The following is a 22,226-nucleotide window of genomic DNA, read 5'->3' as shown; positions in this document are numbered from 1 at the left end:
ACTAATCCTGCAAAAAGGCCTGGCAGGAAATGGGTTCTAGGAAGCTTTTGCTGTCTGCTACAGGAAAAGAACCAAAACAAGCATAAAAGAGGGGCGAATTTTTTGATAAAAATTCAATTAAGTACAAAAAAGAACATTAGCTGGGCCTCAGAATACATCAGCAGCAGAAAGGGGCCGGTGGGTCCCAGGCTCACGTGATCACACTTGGTGACCACCGTGCCTCAGCCAGAGGTGGAGGCAGCAGGTGCGGAGGCCACGGCAGCCTCAGAGGCACCCCGAGCTGGACAAGCAGCAGGGGCAGGAGGAGGCAGACAGCTCAGCTCCTGGGGCCACAGGGAATGGAGGTGGAGCTGCAGGAGGAGGGGCTCAGAGCAACGGGGCTGGGGGAGTGGCTAGCCACAGACCCACAGGAGTGAGGCCTTTCCTGCAACCAAGGTCCCAGATGGAGGGGGGAGTGAACCCCTGTCTTTAAAGGAAGAAACTGTCCTGAAAGGATCACCAGGAGGCTCCCTGCCTTCACAGGAGGGTAAAACCAGCTGGGGCCCAGGAGACTCCAGGTCTAGGACATTGCTGAGCTGGGCCGTCTGTCCATGTGAATAAAAATATGACCATCAGTCAGGCCCCAGAGGTGCACACCCAGAGGCTGAGGCAGGAGGAGCACAAGTTCAAGACTAGCACAAGCAACTTAATGAGACCCTGTCCCAAAATAAAATAACATGGGCCAGGGATGTCGCTCAGTGATAGAATGCCCCTTCTTCCAATCGTCAGCACCACAAAATTATTTAATTAATTCAATAGAAAATGTTTAAATGACCATCGGCTTCCAGAGAGGACAACAGCTTGAGCTGGTCCCAGGAGTGAGGTTTCTATCCAAGTCCTCAAGTGACTCCTGTGCCCAGAAATGTGCCAGATGCTATGCAAGGGGTCACTCAAGTGTATCCTGCCTTGGCCCTGCCCCAAAGGATGGTCTGTGCTAGGGGCACTGGGCAGAGAGTCCATCTGGAGACCTGGGCCTCAGCTGCCTATTGTCATATGGGAAGCTGGAATTCATGGTCTCCAAAGTCCCTTCCAGATGTATAAAAAGGTCATCTGGTACAGTACTCCAACCATCCAGATTGTCTTCAGGGTAGTCACAAAAAGACCTGGCAATTCTTCACAAAGCTCCAAAAGACCTTTTGGCTACTAACCTATTTCTTTTGGAAAAAATAAAATCACCAAGGAAATAAGTTTCCCGCAGAACAAAGTTCTGTGATGCTCCAAGTAGGGCCTCCCCTGCCCCCCGCGCCCCAGGGACAGGAATCACTATGGACTTTCCCCAAAATCAGAGAATGGGACCCTAGATTTGGTAAACATCTACGCCAACGATTCAGATGATTACAGACCCATATGATACAGAGAGGCCGAGTCCCAGAAACCGAAGAGAACTTACAGGTAAAGTAAATTAATAGAGGTTGGTATTGTGTTAAGAAGAACCCAGAGCCCACCTCTGAGCTCGGTAGAAATGAGTGCTGAAATCAGCTGGTGATGTCTGCCACGGGCGGAGGCATGTGGGAATGGATTAGTCTAAGGCTCTGAGAAAACTGGAGGAAGGAATCTTCTGCCTGCCAATACTGGAGCCTTTAACTAGGTTCCTCCTCCAAGAAAGGAGCTGCCAATCTTCTCTGAGAAATGAGGCTTTAGGGACAGTCTCCCAAATCCAGAGACAGCAAAGCTCGACAGATACTATGAAGTCGTGCTGGGGTCTAGGAAGGAGCTCCAGCTGGAGAGGTCACTCCAACCCCAGCTGGTGGCCAAGCAGGCCCAAGAGCCTGGGCGTCCCAGGAGAGCAGATCAAAGCTCACCAGCGACTCATGACAATGCTGCAGGGCTGGAGCCTGCTTCGGGGCACACACAGACCTTGCTTCCTGTGGAGGCAGTCAGAACCCCAGCAGGTGTCCCCCCTGCAATCGCAGCTCAGGGGACACCTGGGCATCTTCCTGACCTCCTCTTGGGAACCTGGCATCTGGAAGCCTACCTGGCCGAGGACGTGGGCCTGGAGTTGGGAGCCCTGGTCCTCAGTGCAGCCTGGGTCCTGGGACCATAGGAAAGGTGCCTTCCTCCTCTGAGCCTCTGCCTCTGTGACATGGACTAGGCAACCTCTGAGGCCCTTCCTGGGCTGCTTCCAGCAACAGTGCTGTGAGCGCCCCTGAGGGGCCCAGGCCCCCGCCCCCGGGAAAGCCCAGAGCAGAGTGGGGCCTGGAGACTGTGGCTGAAGATACAGGAGGCCCGACAGATCAGCTCCAGGCTGGGCGGGGTGACTTCACTGGCTCCATGTCCACCAGGGACTCGGGCCCCAGAGGCAGAATTTAGGCTCAATCTAGGCTCAAACTAGCCCCAGGGGACCCACAGACACCAGGTGCCCACCCCAGAATACTCCTCAACTCAATTACGTCCCTGCATGTAAAACGAACGTTGGTGCAGGGTGAGCATGAAAGGGATCTCAGAGCACCACCATCTTATTCCATTGACAGAAAAACAGAAAGCAACCCGGTAAGTGGCAGGCAGAGATGGAGCTGCACTCAGAACAATCACAGTAGTTACTGGCTGTGGCACGGACCAGGTCTGAGCCAGGTCCTTCCTCAGCTGATTCTCACAATATCCTCGTGACATAGGTACTATTAACATCCATCCCCCTTTTGGATAACTGCCAACTGAGGCAGCAAAAAGAGAAGCAACTTAAGGGGAGAGGGTGCCGTGGATTAAACCCCAGGCCTCGTGCATGCGTGCCACTGAGGTCCACCCTCAGTCAAGAAAGCCACTTCTCAGTACACAGAGACAGGCACCTGCTAACCACTGGGCCACACGGCTTTCCCAGACCAGAGTGCCAGTTTAGGTTCCACCGAGCTCCTCTTTCTTGAGTCCCACCATCCAACACAATGCTGGGCCCTCCAGGATGAGCCAGGTGAAGGTCCCTCGTTTACAACTTGCCACTGAGGCAAAGGCTTGTCCTAAAGTGGGCAGAGTCAGTGGTGGATGATCAGGCCAGGCTGGGCCTGAGGAGAGGCACCTACCAAGGCGGCTGGCCTCTCTCCTCACTGGATGGTGACTAGAGCGAGCTGCTTCAATGGCTTGCACAGAAACAAACTCAGAGGTCGGTGGGAAAATGATCTCCCCAAAGAGGCCCACATCTTAGCCCCTAGAACCTATGAATATGCTGCATTCCATGGTAAAATAGAATTACAACGGATAACCACTTGGCCTTAAAGAGATGATCCTGGATTATCTGGGGGGCCCACTGTAATGACAAGGGTCCTTAAATGCAGAGAAAGGTGGCAGAAGGCAGGGGGAGGTCGGAGTGATGGGATCTGAGATGCACCTGACCAGTAATGGCTGGTTTTGAAGACAGAGGGGAGCATAAGCCAAGGAAGATGGGCAGCCTCTGAAAACTGGGAACCAACTCTAAAAGAACCCAATTCCTCCACTGGGCCTCCAGAAAGGAACGCAGCCCTGCCCACACTTTGACTTCAGCCCAATGTCTGCATCAGACTTCAGACCTATGGTAATGGAAAGTAATTTTCTGTTAATGGCAGCCATAAAAAACTAATATGGAACTTGGTACCAGGAGTGGGGTGCTGCTAGGAATTGTGGGATTGGCTCTGGAATCAGGCAGTGGCCAGAGGCTGGAAGAATTTTAAGGAGTATGATTTTTTTTTTTTAAGCCTGAAAAGCTATATTAACAGAAATATGGATGTTAATGACTCCGTTAGTGAAAAGGAGAAAGTTAAGGAACACATTCAGGAAAACCCAGATAACCTTAGAAAATACCTAAATCAACAAGAACAAACTGTTAAAGAGAAATGTGAATCCCAAAGGCTCTTATGGTGAAGTCTTATCAAAAAAATTAGGATTATGTTATCTGAACTTGAAGAGAGGGGATGCTAGTTATTTGGTGGCAGAAAGCTCCGTGGAGTTATATCCTCCAGCTATGTGGGAAGCAGAACTTAACATGGGTAGACTTGGATATTTAGCTAGGAGATTTTCTAACAAAATGTTGAAGGTACCACCTGGTTTCTTCTTACTATGTTAAGTAAAAAGGGGAAAACTGATGGGAAAATAAAAAAGAACTGTTAAACAAAAAGGAACCGGGAATAAATGATTTTGCAAATTCTCAAGTTGCCAAAAGACCCTTTTCAGGAAAGCCTGCTCTAGAGAAAAAGCTGATTATCCACTTTGCTAATATCTTATGAAAATCAAAAGGTCAGAGGATGGAGTCACACAAAGACTCCTTGAAGACATGAATGGTGTGACTCAAAAGTCTCCTAGACCAAACCAGAGGGCATCGAGGTAACTCAGGTGTTACCTGAATTTCCCTGGAGCTACCTCAGCAGAATTCAAAGGTAGGGATGGAATTTTCTAGAAAATATCTCCAGAGGAGCCCCTTGTCTAATGGAACAAATACCCATGGTGTACGCAGGAGACCACCGGAAACGCTGCCAGGTTAGCCCAAAGAGGACAGAAAGAGTGCAAGATGAAAGACGTCTAGCGGACTCTCACAGTTCTGCAGGCAGAAAACAGGCCAACACGACCACTCAGCCGCAAACACGCGCTACCTTTCATGGAAAAAAAAAAAAAAAAGGATGATTCAGAAGTCAAAGGCGCAGACCCAGAGGGTGGAGCTGTGAGCCATAGTGGATGAGATCACTACTGGACCAGGTTCAGATCCTGGCCCTGTCATACCCACAGGCAAGTAGATCCCCCTCTTTGTGCTTTCAGTTCTCCAACTCTTAAGAGAGAAATCAGATAAATAGGTCTCTAAGTGCCTTTGTGGCTCCAACCATCTGTGATCAATTAGTGATGCCTGCTCTGGGTACAGACTGAGAACTATCAGGTAGTAGGTATCCGGGTTCGCCACTGTCTCCCCATTTAGGTATATATATATATATATATATATTTTTCATTCAGGACATATTTGAGGAACCTGCTTTGTATGCCTGATCCTCTGAGGTTTGCAGAAGGTACCTAGGTTCGTGGGCTGGTATCTGCCCAACCTCTTTGCTTGATTCATTACTATCTAAAGTTTGCCTTTGGCTGCTTTGAAATACATGGAGAGAAAGAAAAAGGAATCCCCTTTATGGCAGTAGTAGGGACTGTATCCAGACATTTGATTTCCCTAAAGGGACAGATGGGGGTGTAGTACAGGGATAAAGACCTGGCTTCTAGCACATGGAAAGCACAGCCCCCCTGGGAAAGCACAGGGGCAAGGTAACGGAGGGTCTTGCCTCAGAGGTAGACCAACAGCCCATGGAGGTTACCAGAAGCTCACATGGCCCCGCCTGAAATCTTGAATTGGAATCCTGCTGTGAGCAAAGATGACAGCAGCTGGGGTTCACCCACCCCTCCTCCGGGGATCGCAGAGGTCCTTACAGATAGGCTCTCATCACTGTCCCCAGTGAGGCCGCAGCAAAGAAAAGCAGGGACCACTCTTTCCATTCGAGGGGGCAATATCCTTGGGTGGGAGGCTTCAGGGACAAAGACCACCGGCATGCATGGGTCAGCAGGCCTAAGCTGGGGGGAGGGCGAATGCACTCTTGCCCTCGGGGCAACTTCTCTAGCTGGCCCTGATCCCAACTTCTGTTCCATCTCAAAGGTACCTTGGCACATGGCTTCAGAGAGCCCTCAGACCCCACAACAGCTTGAAAGCCACGGTCAGGCATGCTCTTCTTCTGCCAGCTCTGGGGGCTGCTAAAATGCCATGTGACCCTACATAGCTGTCATCGAGACCCCCACTAAACCTTCCAGGGAGCCAAAACCAGCATCAACTTGAAGAGACACAAAGATGATTGTAGAAAGACCTCAACTACTGATAGACAGCAGAGCCACGGTAAGGGCCCACATGGGTTTGCTCAGGACTCAGACTGGGCTGCCACCCATCCGCTGTGTGACTGTGAGCCAGTTGGTTTTCCTGAGACCCCATATTTTGCATCCATAGGATGGAGATAATAAAAGTAAACCGCTTACCAAGTGGTTAGTACGCGCACGCTCCTAAGCACCAGATCGAGGTTGGCTAAAGAAGACTGAAGGAGGTCCTAAGAATAACTTGCACTACCATCATTAATCAGAAACCCCAGCATCCAAATGGCATTTAAAATTTTACACAGCACTCACACCAATTAGCGCATCCGACATTTGCGGCAACTTTGCACAGTCGTGGAGGATGATGTGATGGTTTTTATCCAACTATTACAAGCAAGCTGGGTGCCATATACCCAGGCATCCTGGAATGGAACCCAGCCTTCGATCCAAGTAAATTTTCTCTTCCACACTAGAAAGTACCTAAGTTTTGCACAGTGAATTGTGTGATCGCCCCACGGATAAAGAAGCAGAACAGAGAGGCTGGGTCACAGCCTCACATCCCAAAGCAGATGGTCAAGGGAAAAGCAAAAAGAGGACTCCCAGCTCAGGGCCCTTAGCCAGGTGGACTGGGGTAAATGACGACCTGAGCAGCAGGTCACAGGTCACCATGGCCGTCCGTCCTTCCTCTGGGTAGTCTGGGGGCCATCCAGTTATCGGTATTTTATTAAAAATGCCAACATTTTCAAAATAGAAAACCTTTAAAAAAATCCACATTTGCTTCTTGCTTTTCTTGAAGAAGAGAGCAAGGACCTGGTGGCACGGGTTCTGCATCCTACATGGTGATGGATGCCTGGGGCTGAGCCTCGGCTCCCCTTCTGGACCAGGGGCATCCATTCACCTAATGGGACTTCCTTCCCATCCCGTGCGTCCCTCCCTGGGCCCTAAAGGCACCTGCGTTCACAGAGGCTGCGGGGCCAGCATTCAGGCTTAGGCTCCCAACTCCATCGCGTACCACCGATGTGACATCAGGTAGGTTTTAAATACTCTCCCTCTGTTCTACAGGGGAAGAAACCTGCCTCAGTTTCCCCCAGGTAAAACTGGGATAATAACAGTCTCAACTACCAAGATGTTTTACAGATGGAATCCGTGAATATTCATAAAGTGTCATCTGTGATACACGTCCTGTGATGCATAAAATCATCCCTGCTCCTGGCTCCCAGCTCACCCTAAGGTGGTCGCAGGGCAGAGAGAGGAGAGAGGCGGGCGGGGGTGGGATGGTCTGTATGGACAGGAGACAGGGGTAAGATCCGGACTCGCTGAGCCCTGAAGGATATCCAACAGGGTCTAAGCCAAGGACCACAGTGACCTCTGCAGCAGATGGTTTTCAAGACGAAGGAACTGGACCTACATAAAAGCCCAGAAGGCCCCTGCTGTCACAATCCCGGGACATCCCACCCTAAGGGAGACTTCCAGGCCACCCAGCCCGACACTCCCACGACAGATGGAAAAGCAGGGCACCGGCAGCCGTGCTATGGCTTGGACTCGGTCCCCAGGCTCCATAGTGAGGGGGTGGGGGATGAGGCTCAGACCCCCAGGACCCTGCTTCCCAGAACCACAGGGACTGCTGTCCCTCAGGGCTGCCAGACACGCAGGGCAGGGAGCAAGCATCGCCTTCCCCTTGAAGCTTCTGACCTCTCAGAACACACAGCCTGCCAGGCAGCTCCATCCCTTAGACAAATTTACTTAGCACTGATATTGCAAATGCAATCCAGCTCGAGTTTTATTGCAGAAATTAAACAGACTAGGAAAGGGAAAAAAAAAAAAGAAAGAAAGAAAAAGAGCCAGTACACGTCAACTCACTCGAGACTGGCTGTGATCAAACTCGCTAAAGAGGGACACCGCGATCCACTCCTGCCGGCCCCGCGGGCCCCCTCTGCCCTCCCAGAAGGATCCCAGAAGACTGGGTGCCCGGAGCCCAGCACCTGCCCGCCTCCTGGGGTGGGTCTCCCACGGGCCCCCCACTGCCCTGCCCACCTCTTCACAGGGAGCCAGAGCCTTGTGAAGTCATCTCACTGAGCCTCATGAAGTCACACCACCACCAAGGGCTGTCACGAAGGGCGCTCTGCTCGACTCGGGAGCAGGCAAAATGCTTTCGGGGTTGAACCACTGTTTTTCTTCCCTCCCTTTGGAGATCGGCAGAGCCCACGTGCGGCCGCATTTGTGGACCTGGGACTGGAAGCAGCTGCGCTCTAATTACATGTAAAGTGTACCAAAACATCCCTTTTATCACAGGCTGGAAATCTGTTAGCATCTGTCTCTCCTTTGTTTCTTCCACAAGATACAAGCTTGTTTCTACATTTTTCTCACCTGTAGCGGTGATTAAAATTCATTATAAATGAAAGGAGTGAACAGAGAAACAAGTTCCTCTGTGTACCGTTCTAAACTCAAATTAGAAACAGCTGTTTGCTAATTCATGCAGTGATGTTTTGTCGTGCTCTGTGAATCAATAATAACTCACCCTATTGCTGCAGAAATTTTTGGATAATCCGTATATTTAACGCGACGTTGGGTTCCCCAGGCCAGGCTGCGACGGTGGGGGGCGGAGCTGCGACCTGGCTCAGGCCCCCGGGAGGGGACTGGGACTCAGCGGTCCGGAGATGCCTCCCATGGTCCCACAGTGAACCCCAAATCAGAGCCGCCCAGCACCTCTCCCCCTACATGGGCTCTGGAAGGACCACAAGGAACCCTGAACCCGTCGCCTCCTCGCCTTCCCTCCCCCCAGCACCACCAAAAAAAAAAAAAAAAAAACCTCAACTCTGATTAAACACAAACCACACACATCCTCCAGCCGCCGGAGGGAACAGCAAAATTAAAAGTCTAATTGGTACCCGGAACAATTTAAAACTATTAAGTATAGGTGAAGCTTTTCTGTGAGAAAATAATCCTCTGATTGGGATTAGGCGTGTTTGGATAGCGTTCCTCCCGTGCGTCCGTCTTAGCTGCAGAAGTTAGAGCTGCGGCATGGAATTCCTTGCAAGATCTGGAAGTGTTCAGGCATGCCCTCTGCCAGCTCCAGGGACAAAGTCCACGTGGTGTCCTGAGCTGCATCCCCTTCCGAGGCTCTGGAGCATGCAGGGAGGGAGGGAAGTGGGCATCACCTCTGGAGGCCTGTCCTACCAACTGGGCGCAGCAACCCTGCTCTGTCCCGACTAACATGCCCGTCCTTCAAGACACTGCCTCCAGGAAGCCTTCTCTGGCTTCCTCTGCTACCCCGGCACCCCTCCCTGACCTCAGGGCACTGTCTGTTCATATGTGAATGCTCGGGGTGCCCCTGTGTCTTCTGATTGGCTCTAGGGCACAGTCACACTGAGCCCTCTCTGTGGCCAGGCACAGCGCCAAGCTCTTGCCCTCTCCAAGTCCTCACCTCTGTCCTGCACAGTGACCACCAGCACTACTTCCCCCGAGTTTACAGATCAGACAACTGAGACTCAGCAAGGGCCCTGAGTTCCACGGCAGTTAGCTGGAATAGCTCCATCTTTCTGCAGAGATAGGGAGACCACCTACTGTCATCAGAGAGGCAGCTGAACATGCCTCACAGGGTCCAGCGTCAGACCTTTGTTCAGACTGTGGTGCTTACCACGAATGCCCTTCCACCTGGTCCCCTGCAGGGTGCAGGCCTAGGTGGGCTCATGCTCACCTGTACGGCTATAAGGAGCTTTCCCTCGAGGTAGGCCAATGGTGCCAGTCAGACCCAATCCCGAACAGGAACGGGTGAGCCCGACGAGGTACCTTCTTGGAAGGCAGGAAGCGACCACACTGGGCTTTCAAGACAAGAAAAAGATCTCCACGGACCCCTGGAAGTACCTACTGTTGGGTGCAGAGCAGGCTGAACTGTGTTGTCTGCAGGGCAGGCTGAACAGATGTTGGCTGCAAGATAGCCCACGCACTCAAACCCCCCTCTATCTGGTCCTTTATCACCTGTTTGCCTCAAGTCTGAACATTCAACCCTGCTTAAGGCTGAACACTTAACCCCCCCTTGGGCCAACAAGGCAGCTTGCAGACCCAGAGGCCCCATTAGATTTGGGCTATAAAAACTCCCTCCTGCCAGGCCCCCCTCTCTCTTGCTCTTTCTCTCTTGCTATCTCTCTTGCTTTCTCTGTCTCTCTCCTGTGTGCGCTTCCTCTCTCTCTCTCTCTCTCTCTCTCTCTCTCTCTCTTTCCTTCTTTCTTTTCTCTTTGTTGCACTGCTGCAATAAAGATCTTTTGGTTGCTCTGAGTGTTGTGGTCACTTTCCTTTCACCTACCATGGTTAGAACACATGATTTGGGGGGACAGCCTGAATGGTCTTAATGGCACTGATGCTGAGAAGACCAGCGCCCCTCGATTCCCTGAGCAATCGTCCCCCCAGGTCAAGAGCTAGGGTCCTGGTGCCGACTCCTCTGTACCGTTTCCACATAGACAGGAAGGCCTCCAACTCAACTTTCCAGAATCTCTGGCTGCAGTGACGTGAGCACGGGGGTTTCTTTGGTTTTGTTTTTCACTCACTTTTAAAGTTTCTGTCAACCTACAGCAAAGGACCCTGTCTTCCTATTTGCAAGATGAAGTAAATAGATTCATTTGAGAATGAACTTAGAGAGAAATGCTAGGTGAGCCCTAGCACCAAAACTCCCAGCAGAGGTACACAGAGGACCAGAGTCTGCGCCCCATCCAGACACAGGTGGGAGGCCTGATGGGTGGGAGTGAAATTGGGAGGCAGGCGCTCCCGAAGTCACGAGAATCCACCGTGCGGTGCAATGTGAGCCCATTAGGGAGACCTTGGACACCGAGTAGAGGAGCCCCAAACCCTATCCTGCAGGACCAGGGAGCCACCAAGGGAATCTGAGCTGGTGAGTAGACAGCAGCAGGAGCTGGACTTTGGACCTCTCATCCTGGCCCAGGGATTTCTTCTGGGTCTATGAGCAGAACCCATTTCAGGGAAACCTGGGAAAAGGTTCCCCAATGCCCCAGAGGTCTGACCTGCCTGGACCCAGTGTCCATGGAGGGGATGACCCTATGCAATTTGCATGGAGTCCCATTCCCCGGGGGACAAGCGCCGAAGTCATTGTGAGTAGCAGAAGCCACCACACTCCCCTGAAGAGCCCTCTGGGGCACTGAGGGTGGGGGACACTATCCCCCATGAGTCCACCCCAGCCAGTGGTGGAGAGAATCATAGTGCTCCCTCCCTGGACGAAGGAGCCACAGTGACCCCAAACTGTACACCTTGGCCCCCAGAAAGATGAGGCAGGATCTGCTCCCATGGAAGGGAGTGTGGCGCTAGAAAGGCCAGGACAGCAGGTGGACGTTCACCTCAAGGTCCTCCGGAGCTGAACCTGCACTCTGAAATTCCTTCTCCCCAAACCGCCCGGCCTTTGCCTTGGGGGGCTGATGTCCGGGGCCAGGGCTAAGTGGGTGGGCGAGGGGGGGGCCCTGCTCACTGATTCAGTGCTGCCCCTCCTCACTCCCCCTCCACGGCCCCCAGTCAAAGGCCTTCCGGTTTCAAGCCCTGTCCCCCCTCTACAGTGCCACACTGCTGACCTTAGAATGAGCAGAACTGACCAGCTGAGGTGCAGGCTCCCCCTCCCCACGATCATGGTGAGGGCTTTACCCCACCCAGTGCAACCTGCCCCCCCACACCCCTGCGTGACAGCCCTTTGCCTTCACCCCAGGGAGCCTGGTCCCCGGGGCCCTGGGGAAGGAGGGGAGTGATGTCAGGATGTCACGGTGACCCTAGCCCAGCTCCCCAGGGAGCAGACATGCAAAAGAGGGCCCCGCTGTAGGCCCCAGAGCTGCAGGGGAGGACTCCTGTCCTAGGAACCTGCTGCACACCCGGCCCCACCTTGACAGTCCCCCACCCGAGGCCTTGCCTCAGAGACCACGCACAGCTCTCTCAGCTCACGGCAGGTGCCAGGGGAGGTCACAGGCAGGGCATCAGGGCGGGTCTGTGCCAGGTTGACTAGGTCTCTGCAGATCCGAGCTCCTATGCTCCCAGGGGAGGCCCAGGGAGAATGAGCCTCATCGACACCAGAGCTGCGTCCCTTGGGCCCCGCAAGGTCTGGCTGGCCTCGGCAGAGAGCAGCACAGCCCAGTGGACGGCCCAGGGTCTCACACCTGGCTGGGTCAGCACTGGCCTGGGCCTCGGAAGCTCCAGGTCCTCCTCGCCTCTTCCACAAAACGCAGCTGGTTGTGTGACTTCCTTGCTGGAGATGTGGACAGAGGGAGGGCTCAGGAGAATGAGCAAGCAAACAAACAGACAGCCGGTTCCAAAGACAGGGCAAGGGATGTGGCCAGGGATAGAGAGAGCCTAGCCCACCAGGCCTGGGTTCAATCCCGGGTACCGAAAAAAAAAAAGGAGGGCTGGGGTTGTGGCTCAGTGGTAGAGCGCTTGCCTAGCACATGAGGCACTGGGTTTGATCCCCGGCACCACAAAACAAATAAAGATTTTTTTAAAAAATGAAAAAAAATCAGATTGTAATTTTTTTTGCAAAATCCAGTATTGTGGAAAAGTACATGGTGCTGCTAAGCTAAAACTCAGCTTAGAGATGGCACTGAAGAGTGATTAATATTACATTTTATCCATAGATTATACATATTATGTAAGTACACATCTGTGTAATTAAGAACATCTATTATTTGTCTCACATGTTCTTATTTATATTCATCTAATCTGACCACTTATTATTACCGGCCCCATTTTACAGATGAGAAAACAGAGGCTTACAGAGATGCATCAGCATGCCCAGGGTCTTGCAGGTGAGAGATGGCAGAGCTGGGCTTTGGATGCAGGTGCCCTGTGCTCTTCACCATGGTGGGATGTGAGTGTGAAGACACGAGGTCTCCGGGAGAGCGGCAGGCTGAGGGATTCACTTAGGGACAAAGCACTCTCCCAAGGAGCCAGCTTCCAAAGCGCCCAGTCGGGACGGGCAGCCAGGGATCCTGAGGGGAGGCCTGGATGGTTGTCATATTTTGAGCCCAGACACCTATCAGGGGACCATGCTCCTAGGCTGGGGAGCAGACTTTCGTGGGCACAGTGTGCACACCTTCTGACCTCGGATCACAGAGCAGCTCCTTGTATCCGAGGCCTCACTCAAAGCTCACCCTCCAGCATCTGGAAGAAGTGAGATACCGTCTGCCCCAAGCACTCCCTCGGCACAGTGAGGTGCCAGGAGCCCCTCAGCAACTCCAAGAGACAGTCACGAGAGTGGGCCCATTTTACAGAGGAGGACACTGAGGGATGGAGAGACGGAGACACACACGTCACAACTATGGATCCCTCAAACGTCACTACTGCACAGTGGACAGTCTGAGCATCAGGGCTTGACGCCCCAACTTGAGGGCTCACCTGCAGGTTTCCCTTTCTCTCAAGCTTGGCCCAGAAGGCAGAGAGTTAACTCCCCCCAGGAATCTTCAAATCAAAGGAGCCTGGAGACCCTGGCTCCTGCGGAGATGACTTACAGGGCACCCAGCGCAGGCACGAAGGTCCAGGAGAACCATGCCCAGGGTCTGCAACAACGCTGCACCCCCAAATCGGCCTCCTCTTTCCCTGCCCCCTCGCTCCTGCTTCTTGGAAGCACCTCCCCAGCATGCAATCCGCACGCGAGCCCTGCTGAGGCCCAGAGTTCAGGTGGCCCGTGTGCAGCAGTGACCTGAGGTGCTGGGGGGGGGGCACCAGGCACCGCTTCCTTCGGGCTCCGCAGCCCACTCCCTGCCCACACCAGGATTTGCACCCCAGCACTCAACTCAGTCCCCTGGATCACCTAACAATGCTACCTCCCGGAGCACAGTCCTGAGGAACGACATGGATCAAATCGTGGGTGTGGAGTGTTTGTCAGGCCCATTGAAGGAAGAGTATATTATTTTTAAAATGCACACACTGCCTCTGAGCTCTGCACCCCCAAAAGCGGCCCCCAAAACCCACGGGTGGCCCTGCTGTGGCTCAGCTCTGGGTTCATTCCCCTCTAGGCTGCGTCACCAGGCTGGTGGCCCGCCTCAGTACCCACCACATCCCCAGCACCATGCCGGGAGAGAGGCCAGCAGGAGAGAAGTGGCCTGGGCCCCACAGGAGGACGGGCATGGCGGGGGGCCCTGGGCTTCTCAAGGATGTGCTGGAGCCAGGCACTTGGTGGTCCCCATGACCCCTTGGACTCAGTCAAATCTACAACTTAGCAGAGAAAATTTCCATTTTTCCTGGATTTCATGTTTCAGCCTCCAGAAAAATCACCATGGTGGGCTTTGCTGCCGAGCCATGAAGCCTCCACGATTGGTGGTGACCAGCCCTGCCCACGGCGGAGAGCAATTTTCCAGGCCAGGGGAAGGGTCCTGGGTACAGCAGCCGGGCCCAGGGCCACAGTGAGATGAGGAGCCCCAGGGCTTTCCCTGACCCAACTTCCAAGTGTGGGGTGCGGCAGCTGAAGTCCAGACATCAAGTCCACAGCAGTGGCCCTGAGAGCTTCCCAGCATTGCTGTCCCCTGCCCAGGATCCCATCCCACCCCTGCCCTCCTACCTCTGCCTCCTGAGCCTGAACGGCCACTGTCCCCTTAGACTGGAAGCAGGACCTCCCTCTGCCCACGGTGCCTACACTCACAAATGAACCTGAAACTCACCATCACCATAAGCCACATTCACTGACAAGTGTCAGGCTTGTAAAAGTTTATATGACATGTCTAAATGCGCACATTGTTAGTCCTAAGTGTCCCACTTGTTTCAGTGCACTGGAAAGACACAAAATCCCTTTGTTGGGCCCGTTTTGCAGATGAGGAAAATGAGTCACAAAGGGCTGAAGAGACCTCTGGGACCACCTGGCTCTCTACCCGTTGTATGTGGGAGGATACTGTGGCCCTGGAGATCTCGGGGAGGACTTGCCTCATGACAGGATCCGGTGGGGCCAGGAGGAGTCAGAGCCTGGCCCACCCACCGCTGCATGACGGACGGATCACTTCAGTGTCACTGGACGCTCGGGATCCCCATGCCCACACTCACGGGCACACACATGCTCAGGAGTGGGCTGGGGAGAATGACATCAGGCAGGTGGGTAAACTGAGGCCACCACTGGTGGAAAGTGACTGATCACCCAGGATCCTGCACATGTTTGGGGGTTCACTGCCCTCCCTGCAGTCCCAGCCTTCTCCCCACAGGTGGACCCGGGACAGTGCCAGCCCAGCTCAGGAGAACAGCACCCCGGAGGGAGGTGCTGGGCCCCGCCTGCCCCGGCCTGCTCCACTGTCCTCGGCAGGTTATCAGCTCATCACAGTGCCTGGCGCTGGGGGACCCTCAGCACCTGCTGGAGAGAACGTGATCCTGCACGTCAGTCACTTTGGGCAGGCGTCGGTCAGCAAGGAGCGCAGGGCCATGAAGGAGGGGCACGCTCCTGGCTCCTCCATTCGGCTCTCCAGCTAAACAGCTGCACTTGGTCCTTCTCAGCCTCTTCTAAGACAGGGTTAGGATTCCTCGCAGGTGCTCTTGGCTTAGAACCGACTGAAGACAACTCGGATAAGTCCTGAGTTCCTGGGTCCCGGGGAGCCCCACAGGCACCTGGCAATAGCTCTCTGCTTGAGGAAGGGATGAAAGGATCCTGGCCTCCAGGAAACACCCAGCACCAATGGCATGGATGGACGGATGGACAGAAGGGTAGATGAATGGATGGATGGACGGACAGACAGATGGACAGATGGAAAGAGAGGATGGATGGATGGATGGATGGATGGATGGATGGATGGACAGATGAAGATGGATGGATAAATGGGTGGATAGATGAACAGATGGATGGGTGGACAGATGGACAGATGGAAAGACAGACAGATGGATGGATGGGTGGATAGATGGATGGGTGGATGAATGGACGGGTGGATGGATGGATGGATGGATGGATGGACAGATGAATAGATGGACATATAGATGAATGGATGGGTGGATGGATGGATGGATGGATGGACAGATGGAAAGACAGATGAATGGATGGATGGACAGATAGACGAGTGGGTGGATGGATGTACAAATGGATGGATGGATGAACGGACGGTTGGACAGACGGATGGATGGATGGACAGATGAGTGGATGGATGGATGGAGACAGATAGAAAGAAGGAGGGACAACATGGTGGAAGTTCAGGCTTGGTCTACAGAAGGCATTCACTCTGGTATAAGCGACTATCTAAATGAAAAACTGAGAAAATGCGTGCAGGAGTGGATGACTGGCGGAGTGACCACCACAAGCTGCGAGGAGCTCCTCCAGGGGCCACTGGGAGGCAGAGGCCTAGGAGCCACGGTGGCGGCTCAGCAGTGCATACAAGGTCCCATGCCCCTGCACGATGGCAGAAGGCAGTTCGTCTGGGCTTCAGAGTGGCCTGCATCTGCCATTCTTTTATTTGAATGAAATCTCTTGGCGCCAAGTAAGAGCAAGGCTCTGAGCAGGGGTGAGAGGCGAAAACAGAAGGAACAGCCCAGCTACCTGTCTTGGCCTGGATCCCCAGAGAAATGGCATTAAAACAAGGAGACCCCAGGCAGGGAGGGGGGAGTCCTATTTTTTTCAGACCAAAGCAGAGCAAATGGACAGATTTAATAAGATAACAAGCTAAGAGTCCCTGCTCTTAAAAGAGACAGACTCAGCAATGTGACGGGGGGCGGGGGGGGGCTTCCATTTTTTTTTTCTGGTAAGACCCCTCAAGCGAATGCCTCCATGCATACACACCCTGGAGGGTCAGGGTGTCAGTGTCTTCCCCACACACCAGATTGGGACGCCCCAGTCACACCAGAGACCTCCTGACGTACCCAAAAGCACCCACAAACAGTGTGCCCTCCACCAGGAACGCACAGGCAAGCCGCCCCCTGTAGGTTTATCTGGGAGAAAGACCCATGCAAGTGCAAGTGGGTGTCACCCCCTGCCCAGCCTGGGTGTCTCTTCTCTTGCCAAGTGCTCCCACTCCTCTAAGGAAGGCCTTGCGCTGTTCATTTGTCAGCCATCCATCATCCTCAAATATTTAGGGAGCACCTCCTTAGTGCCAAGTTGTGGTCCCAGTGCTGGGACAGCGACACCAGCGGAGCCTGGCCCCTGGGGGCCGCATTCCAGGGGCATCAGGTTTGCATAAAAGAAAGGCTCTGGAGACCGAGAACCCAGGTTCAAATCAACGCCACCACTGGCCAACTGTGCCAACCAGGAAGAGTCACCACCCTCTCAAAGCCTCCTCCAGGGCAGGGAGCAGACAAGGTCTTTTTCTGGTCGGGTTTGGGTGAGGATCAAATCAGACCATGCAGGCTAAGCTCTCTGGCCCCGCACCCAGCACACAGGGATGTTCAATAAAGGTGCCTTGTGTGCCATTTCTAGATCAGTGGTGGCAAATGTGGAGACTGCTTGGAAGACCCCACGTGCCCTGCTTCCCAGCCTCCCTTCCCATGAGCATCCTCAGATCACCACCTCCTTACGCCACCCCTGCTGAAGTCCTAAAAGGAGAAAGCCAGCCCCACTATCTCAACACTGAGCCCAACATGAAACTAAACCTAGAAGGGCCCTAGAAGGAGCCAGTCCACCCTACACCAGGACTTAACACCCCTTCTACAATGAGGTTTTGGTCTCTTCCAGGTAGCATATTCCCTTCTGAACTCTCTTCAGGTAAGAAGAAATGATCTCACAGGGCGCCGTGGGGCACACTTGTGATCCCAACGACTTGGGAGGCTGAGGCAGGAGGATCACAAGTCCAAGGCCAGCCTCAGCCACTCAACAAGACCTGTCTCAAAATAAAAAGGACTGGGAATGTAGCTCAATGCCACAGTGTCCCTGAGATCGATCCCCAATGCCAAGGAGAAAAGAAACAGGAAGGAAGGAAGGAAGGAAGGAAGGAAGGAAGGAAGGGAAGGAAGGAAGGAAGGAAGGAAGGAAGGGAGGGAGGGAGGGAGGGAGGGAAAAGGAAGAGGAGGTAAAGGAGGAGGTAGTGGTGAAGGTGGAGGAGGAGGAGGAGCAGCAGGAGGAGGAGAAGGAAGAAGAAGAAATAATTGTCTCATCATGAGCCTTAAGGGAGTGAGTGCCGACTACCTGTTAGGGGCAGAAATAACAGAAAGAAAGAAGAAGACAAACAGTGAGTCACCTGTCACCTGGCAGCCATTTGTTAAAGTGACATGGCAATTTACATTTAGTCCTTCAACAAATATGAATAAACGCCTAGTCTACCAGCCCTGTTCCCGGCTCTGGGGACAGGGCAGGAACAAAACGAGGCCCTTGCCCTCAGAGAGCTTTCGGTGTAATGAGGGGAATCTGGCCCTTCCTTTCCGGGTGTAAGGCAATAAATCAACACAGAGCTACTTAGGTGGAGCTACGAACACGCAGGGAGGGTGGGGCAGGAGGCGGTACACTGGACACACCACAGGGTGACCTGACGCCAGCAAGGACGCACCCCAAGGCGGGATCTGAAGGAAGAACGTTCCAGGCAGGAGACTAACAGGTGTGAGCCCCGGAAGCTGGGGCATGCTACCTTGGTACATTTTCTGAGATGCAAATGAGGTGCTCGGGGTGAAAGCGAGGGTCCTGCCTTCAGAGTTCACAGTCCAAGCCGTGACCCCCAAGACCCCACAGGGACCCCAAATCCAACCCCAACATTGACTCACTGTGTGACCTGATGCTGACCTCTCAACCTCTCTGGTCTTAGTTTCGGCAACTGCTCACCAGGACTGCCTCAAGCGGGCACTGGCAGGGGAGGGAGGACTCTGGGGTCCTCTGAGTCTGCTGCTCTGTGTAAGACGCACCCACCATTCCTCCTACCCCACAGAGCCATTCTCCTACCCGTGCCAGCAACACCACGCAGGATTGGTACTCCTGCCAAAATAGCTATTAACCCAGTAGCCAATAATAACACGTTATCCTATCAATTTGCTTCTGAAACGCTGTGTAATTGCAGAACCCAAGTTTGCCATCTCGGTAGCCTGGTTACGACACAAACAGAAAGAAACTCACCAGTCCCTTCCCAAGGCAGACGAGTGGCCTGCCTCGAGAAGCACCACTTAGCGCCCCCCCCCGCCCGCCCCTCCAGCCAGGCCCCACGGAATCCACCAGAATCACAGTCTGGTGATCAATAGACCAGAGGCCGTCTCCCCGTCCTCTTGGCATGTCACCTCTCTGATCAGAGAGGGGACTGCTGCCTGGGATGTGATGGCTTTGTGGGTGACAAGGTCAGGCCCAGAAGCCAGCACTCAGGCGGCCTCCCTGCTGGCCAGGAGCCACGGGGCAGGAAGTGGGGCAGACAGTGAGTTTGCAGAGGGCTGGGAGCCAAGTGACCCAGAGGAAAGCTAGCCATTAGGGGCGCCCAGCTTGAAGGGCACACAGACCCCCAAGACGCAAGCCAGGCGCCTTGCGGGCAGCCCACGGGGTGCCTGAGGAGGGGAGAAGCCAGAGGGTGGTGCCAGATCCAGAAACCAGGGTGCTCCCCAGGCACGGCCCTGGCTCCCCACTGCAGGACGTGACACAGGTCTGACACCCGGTCACCAGTGCCTGCTTCACAGCCTGGGCCACACTCCACAAAGTTTCCGTCTTTCTGGATTTGATCCACTCCGAGCAAGCACTCTGCTCTGAGGGCGCCCGAGCCTCTGATGGGCCTCTTGGCCTCCTGCACAGACCCCAGCCCGTTTTATTCACCCTCCCCCGGGGCCAGGCCACCCTGCCCCTCTGCTTACCTCTCCCCCTGCTCACCAGGGCGGCCGGGGACAGGCCAGCAGATGCCAAGAGCGCTGGAACCTGAGACCAGGTTCCCGGCACCGGCAGCGGGACAGGCGAGGGCTGGAGAGGCACTTCCCACTGGCCCACGGGTGACCTCAGCCATGGGACGCATCTCCACCCGCCCCGCCTCGGCAGGCCAGGGAAGGATGGGCCGAGGGCTGCTCCCGCTGCGGTGCTTGGCGGGGAATCCAGCTAGCAGGAGAGGAAGGGCCTTGGGGAGGGAGGGGGAGCAGATGGGGAGGAGAAGACAGGCCAAGGCTCAGGCCACGCGGCCAGATGTTGACCCAGTTGAGGGCCCCAGGCCCCAGGGCGCCGGGGAAGTCCTGCCTCTGCCAGCTCTGAGAGTCTGCAGGGATGGAGGGGCTGGAGCCTCCCTGCCAATGCCTGGCCCCGAGGTTGAGGCCAAGGGGAGGACAGCAAAGGGGCTCCCGGCCAAGAGGAGGACAGCAAAGGGGCTCCCGGCCACCGCCCTGTCTGCCAGCACAGGGTGGGGGACAGCCCCTCAGAGGCCCTGGGTGGGGCGGGTGGGGTGCCGTCTGCAAGAAGCAGTTCTCTGCAAATGGAAACCAGGCCTCGGACGCCGGCCTGCAGCCCCGTGCAGCTCCCGGGGACCCCCTGGCTCTGAAGGTGCCCCAGCCAGAGGGGACGATGGTGTTAAAAATGGACCAGCTGGGAGGGGACTGGCCACTGGGGCAGGGCCAGCTGCATCTGCCGTCCCTCCTGTCTGTGCCCGAGGACCCTCCATGGTTGGCACATCTTTGCCCCAGGCCTGCTTGTCCAGAAGCGCTGTAAAAAGTCAACTCAAGGTGCGATTTTCTTTCCTTGGCTTCACTCTGGGCAGTGGTCAGTTAGGTTCCTGGCAGAGCTGGGCCTGGGGACGAGGTTGGCCGAGGGGCAGGTGTGCGCTCCCCCACTCCCCGCATATGATGCTGGTGCTCGGGCTTCAACCCTCCAGGCCACCTCCTCAGCCCATAGTGGGGAGTACAAGGAGGGGAGGCTGCCTGGGACACAGGACTCCAGCCGACAGTTCACAATGGTGGGACCTAGGCTCTGATATCCAGAGCTTGGAATGTAGCAGGTCCCTTGGTGCAGGTGACCCAGTGTCACCCACACACCCACGCGTCCATCCATCCATCCACTCGTCCAGTTGTGCAAGTTCTTGCCCACCAGGCAGGGGACCACTCGGGCAGTCTGTGGCCTACAGCTGAGAGAGGGTGACAGTCTTTGGCTGTGTTGTGCTGTTTGCTGTGACCAGAGAAGTCGGCAGGGCTGAGGGAGCACGGGGGCTTTGTGGCAGAAGAAACCCCCACACTGAGGCCAGCAGAGTGAAGGTTGACCAAAGCAGGGAGGTGAGCCTAGGGAGCAGAGTTCCAGGCTGTGGGACGGGGGCGTGCAAAGACCAGGAGAGGCTCAAGTCGGCTGGCTCCATTCAGCCCGGCTGTACACACTCAGCCACAGTGGGTGGCCCACGCCTGGCCTCCCCGCCCCCACTCACAGACACGGGGGCCCTGCTGGCACCTCTGGAGGCCGATCCCATGAAGCAGAGTCAAGCCCTCTCTTTCCCAGCCGAAGTTCATGTTAAAAATGTTTTCATATGTTTATTTTTAAAGGAGGATGGGAAGAGAGAAGGGAGACCTGAAGGTCTTTTTCTTTTCAAAGGGGGAAAAAAATTAATAAATAAATCGAGCCTCAAGAAAAGGGCATGGAAAGGTCTCTGCATCTGTAACCACTGAACAAATTAAAATTAGCTCATTTAATCAGCTCCTAATGGCCTGGCTGTCCCGAGTGGGCCGCGGAACACAGCAAACTTCACAGCAGAGACGAGCAGGCCAATGTCAGTTTATCCTACAACAAAGGGGCTCTCTAAATAGTGCGATCAGAACGCAGAAGGCCGCAAGAGCCGGGGAGACGGAACGCGGCCCCCCAGATCCTGGGCGGCCCCCGCCTCCCGGCTTCGTCCCTTTGAACGGAATTGTTCTTTTGGCTTTTGTTCTAATTATCTAAACATGTGTGGGACTCTGTTCTACAAAGAGTGTTTCAACCAGCAGAGGAGGTAACTTGAGCCCCCACTGTCCGTTCCCCGGGCCCCGCGGCTAAGCACCCCCCCCACCCCCGTCTTGAACGTCAGCCTCTGTCACACGTGGAAACACACGCACAGACACACAGCCACCTACGTGCACGGTGGGCCGTACACACGCACACTCGGTGACAGACAGCACAGTTGCCCGTGACAGTCACGCACGCAGTTTTATACACACACCCCATACATGCACAACTACACACACAACTACACTCATAACTACATACACAACCACACACACTACACACACAACTATATACACAACTACATACAACTACACACAACTACATACACAAACACATACACAACTACACACACAACCACACACACAGCTACACACGCACGCGGCCCGGTGCCCCACACACAGGCGTCCTGCACACAGTACACGCAGCTCCTCCGGCTCCTACCAGCAGCTGCAGTCGGAGGCCCAGCTCCCGGACCCCAGGGAGGGCGGCCGTGTCACACCTGAGGCCCAGGCTGGTAGCAAGGATGCTTATTTCCCTGGAGTAGTTTTCCTACGCAACCTGCCACCTGGGCTAAGTCATTAGGGCAACTGAGGAGGAGGACAAAAGGCGGGGG

The 22,226-nt window shown here is 54.6% G+C and overlaps 1 protein-coding gene across 5 annotated transcripts in view; it reads right to left on the bottom strand.

Moving 5' to 3' along the window:
• Positions 1-22,226, bottom strand: part of Znf423 (zinc finger protein 423) — a 278,391-nt gene that overhangs the window by 135,178 nt on the left and 120,987 nt on the right. The window contains exon 1 of one of the 5 annotated variants that reach the window (XM_015488761.2): positions 19,525-19,751. The exons of 3 other annotated variants lie outside the window; for them this stretch is intronic. The gene's annotated coding sequence lies outside the window, so the exon portion shown is untranslated. Of the gene's footprint in view, positions 1-7,866; positions 7,946-19,524; positions 19,752-22,226 lie in introns of those variants that run through there. One more of the 5 variants, XM_048792231.1, reaches the window with a different exon arrangement.

This window comes from Marmota marmota, unplaced genomic scaffold, assembly GCF_001458135.2.
Source record: "Marmota marmota marmota unplaced genomic scaffold, marMar, whole genome shotgun sequence".
In the NCBI taxonomy this organism is placed as follows: Eukaryota; Metazoa; Chordata; class Mammalia; order Rodentia; family Sciuridae; genus Marmota; species Marmota marmota.
This window is presented reverse-complemented; position numbering and strand designations above follow the sequence as displayed.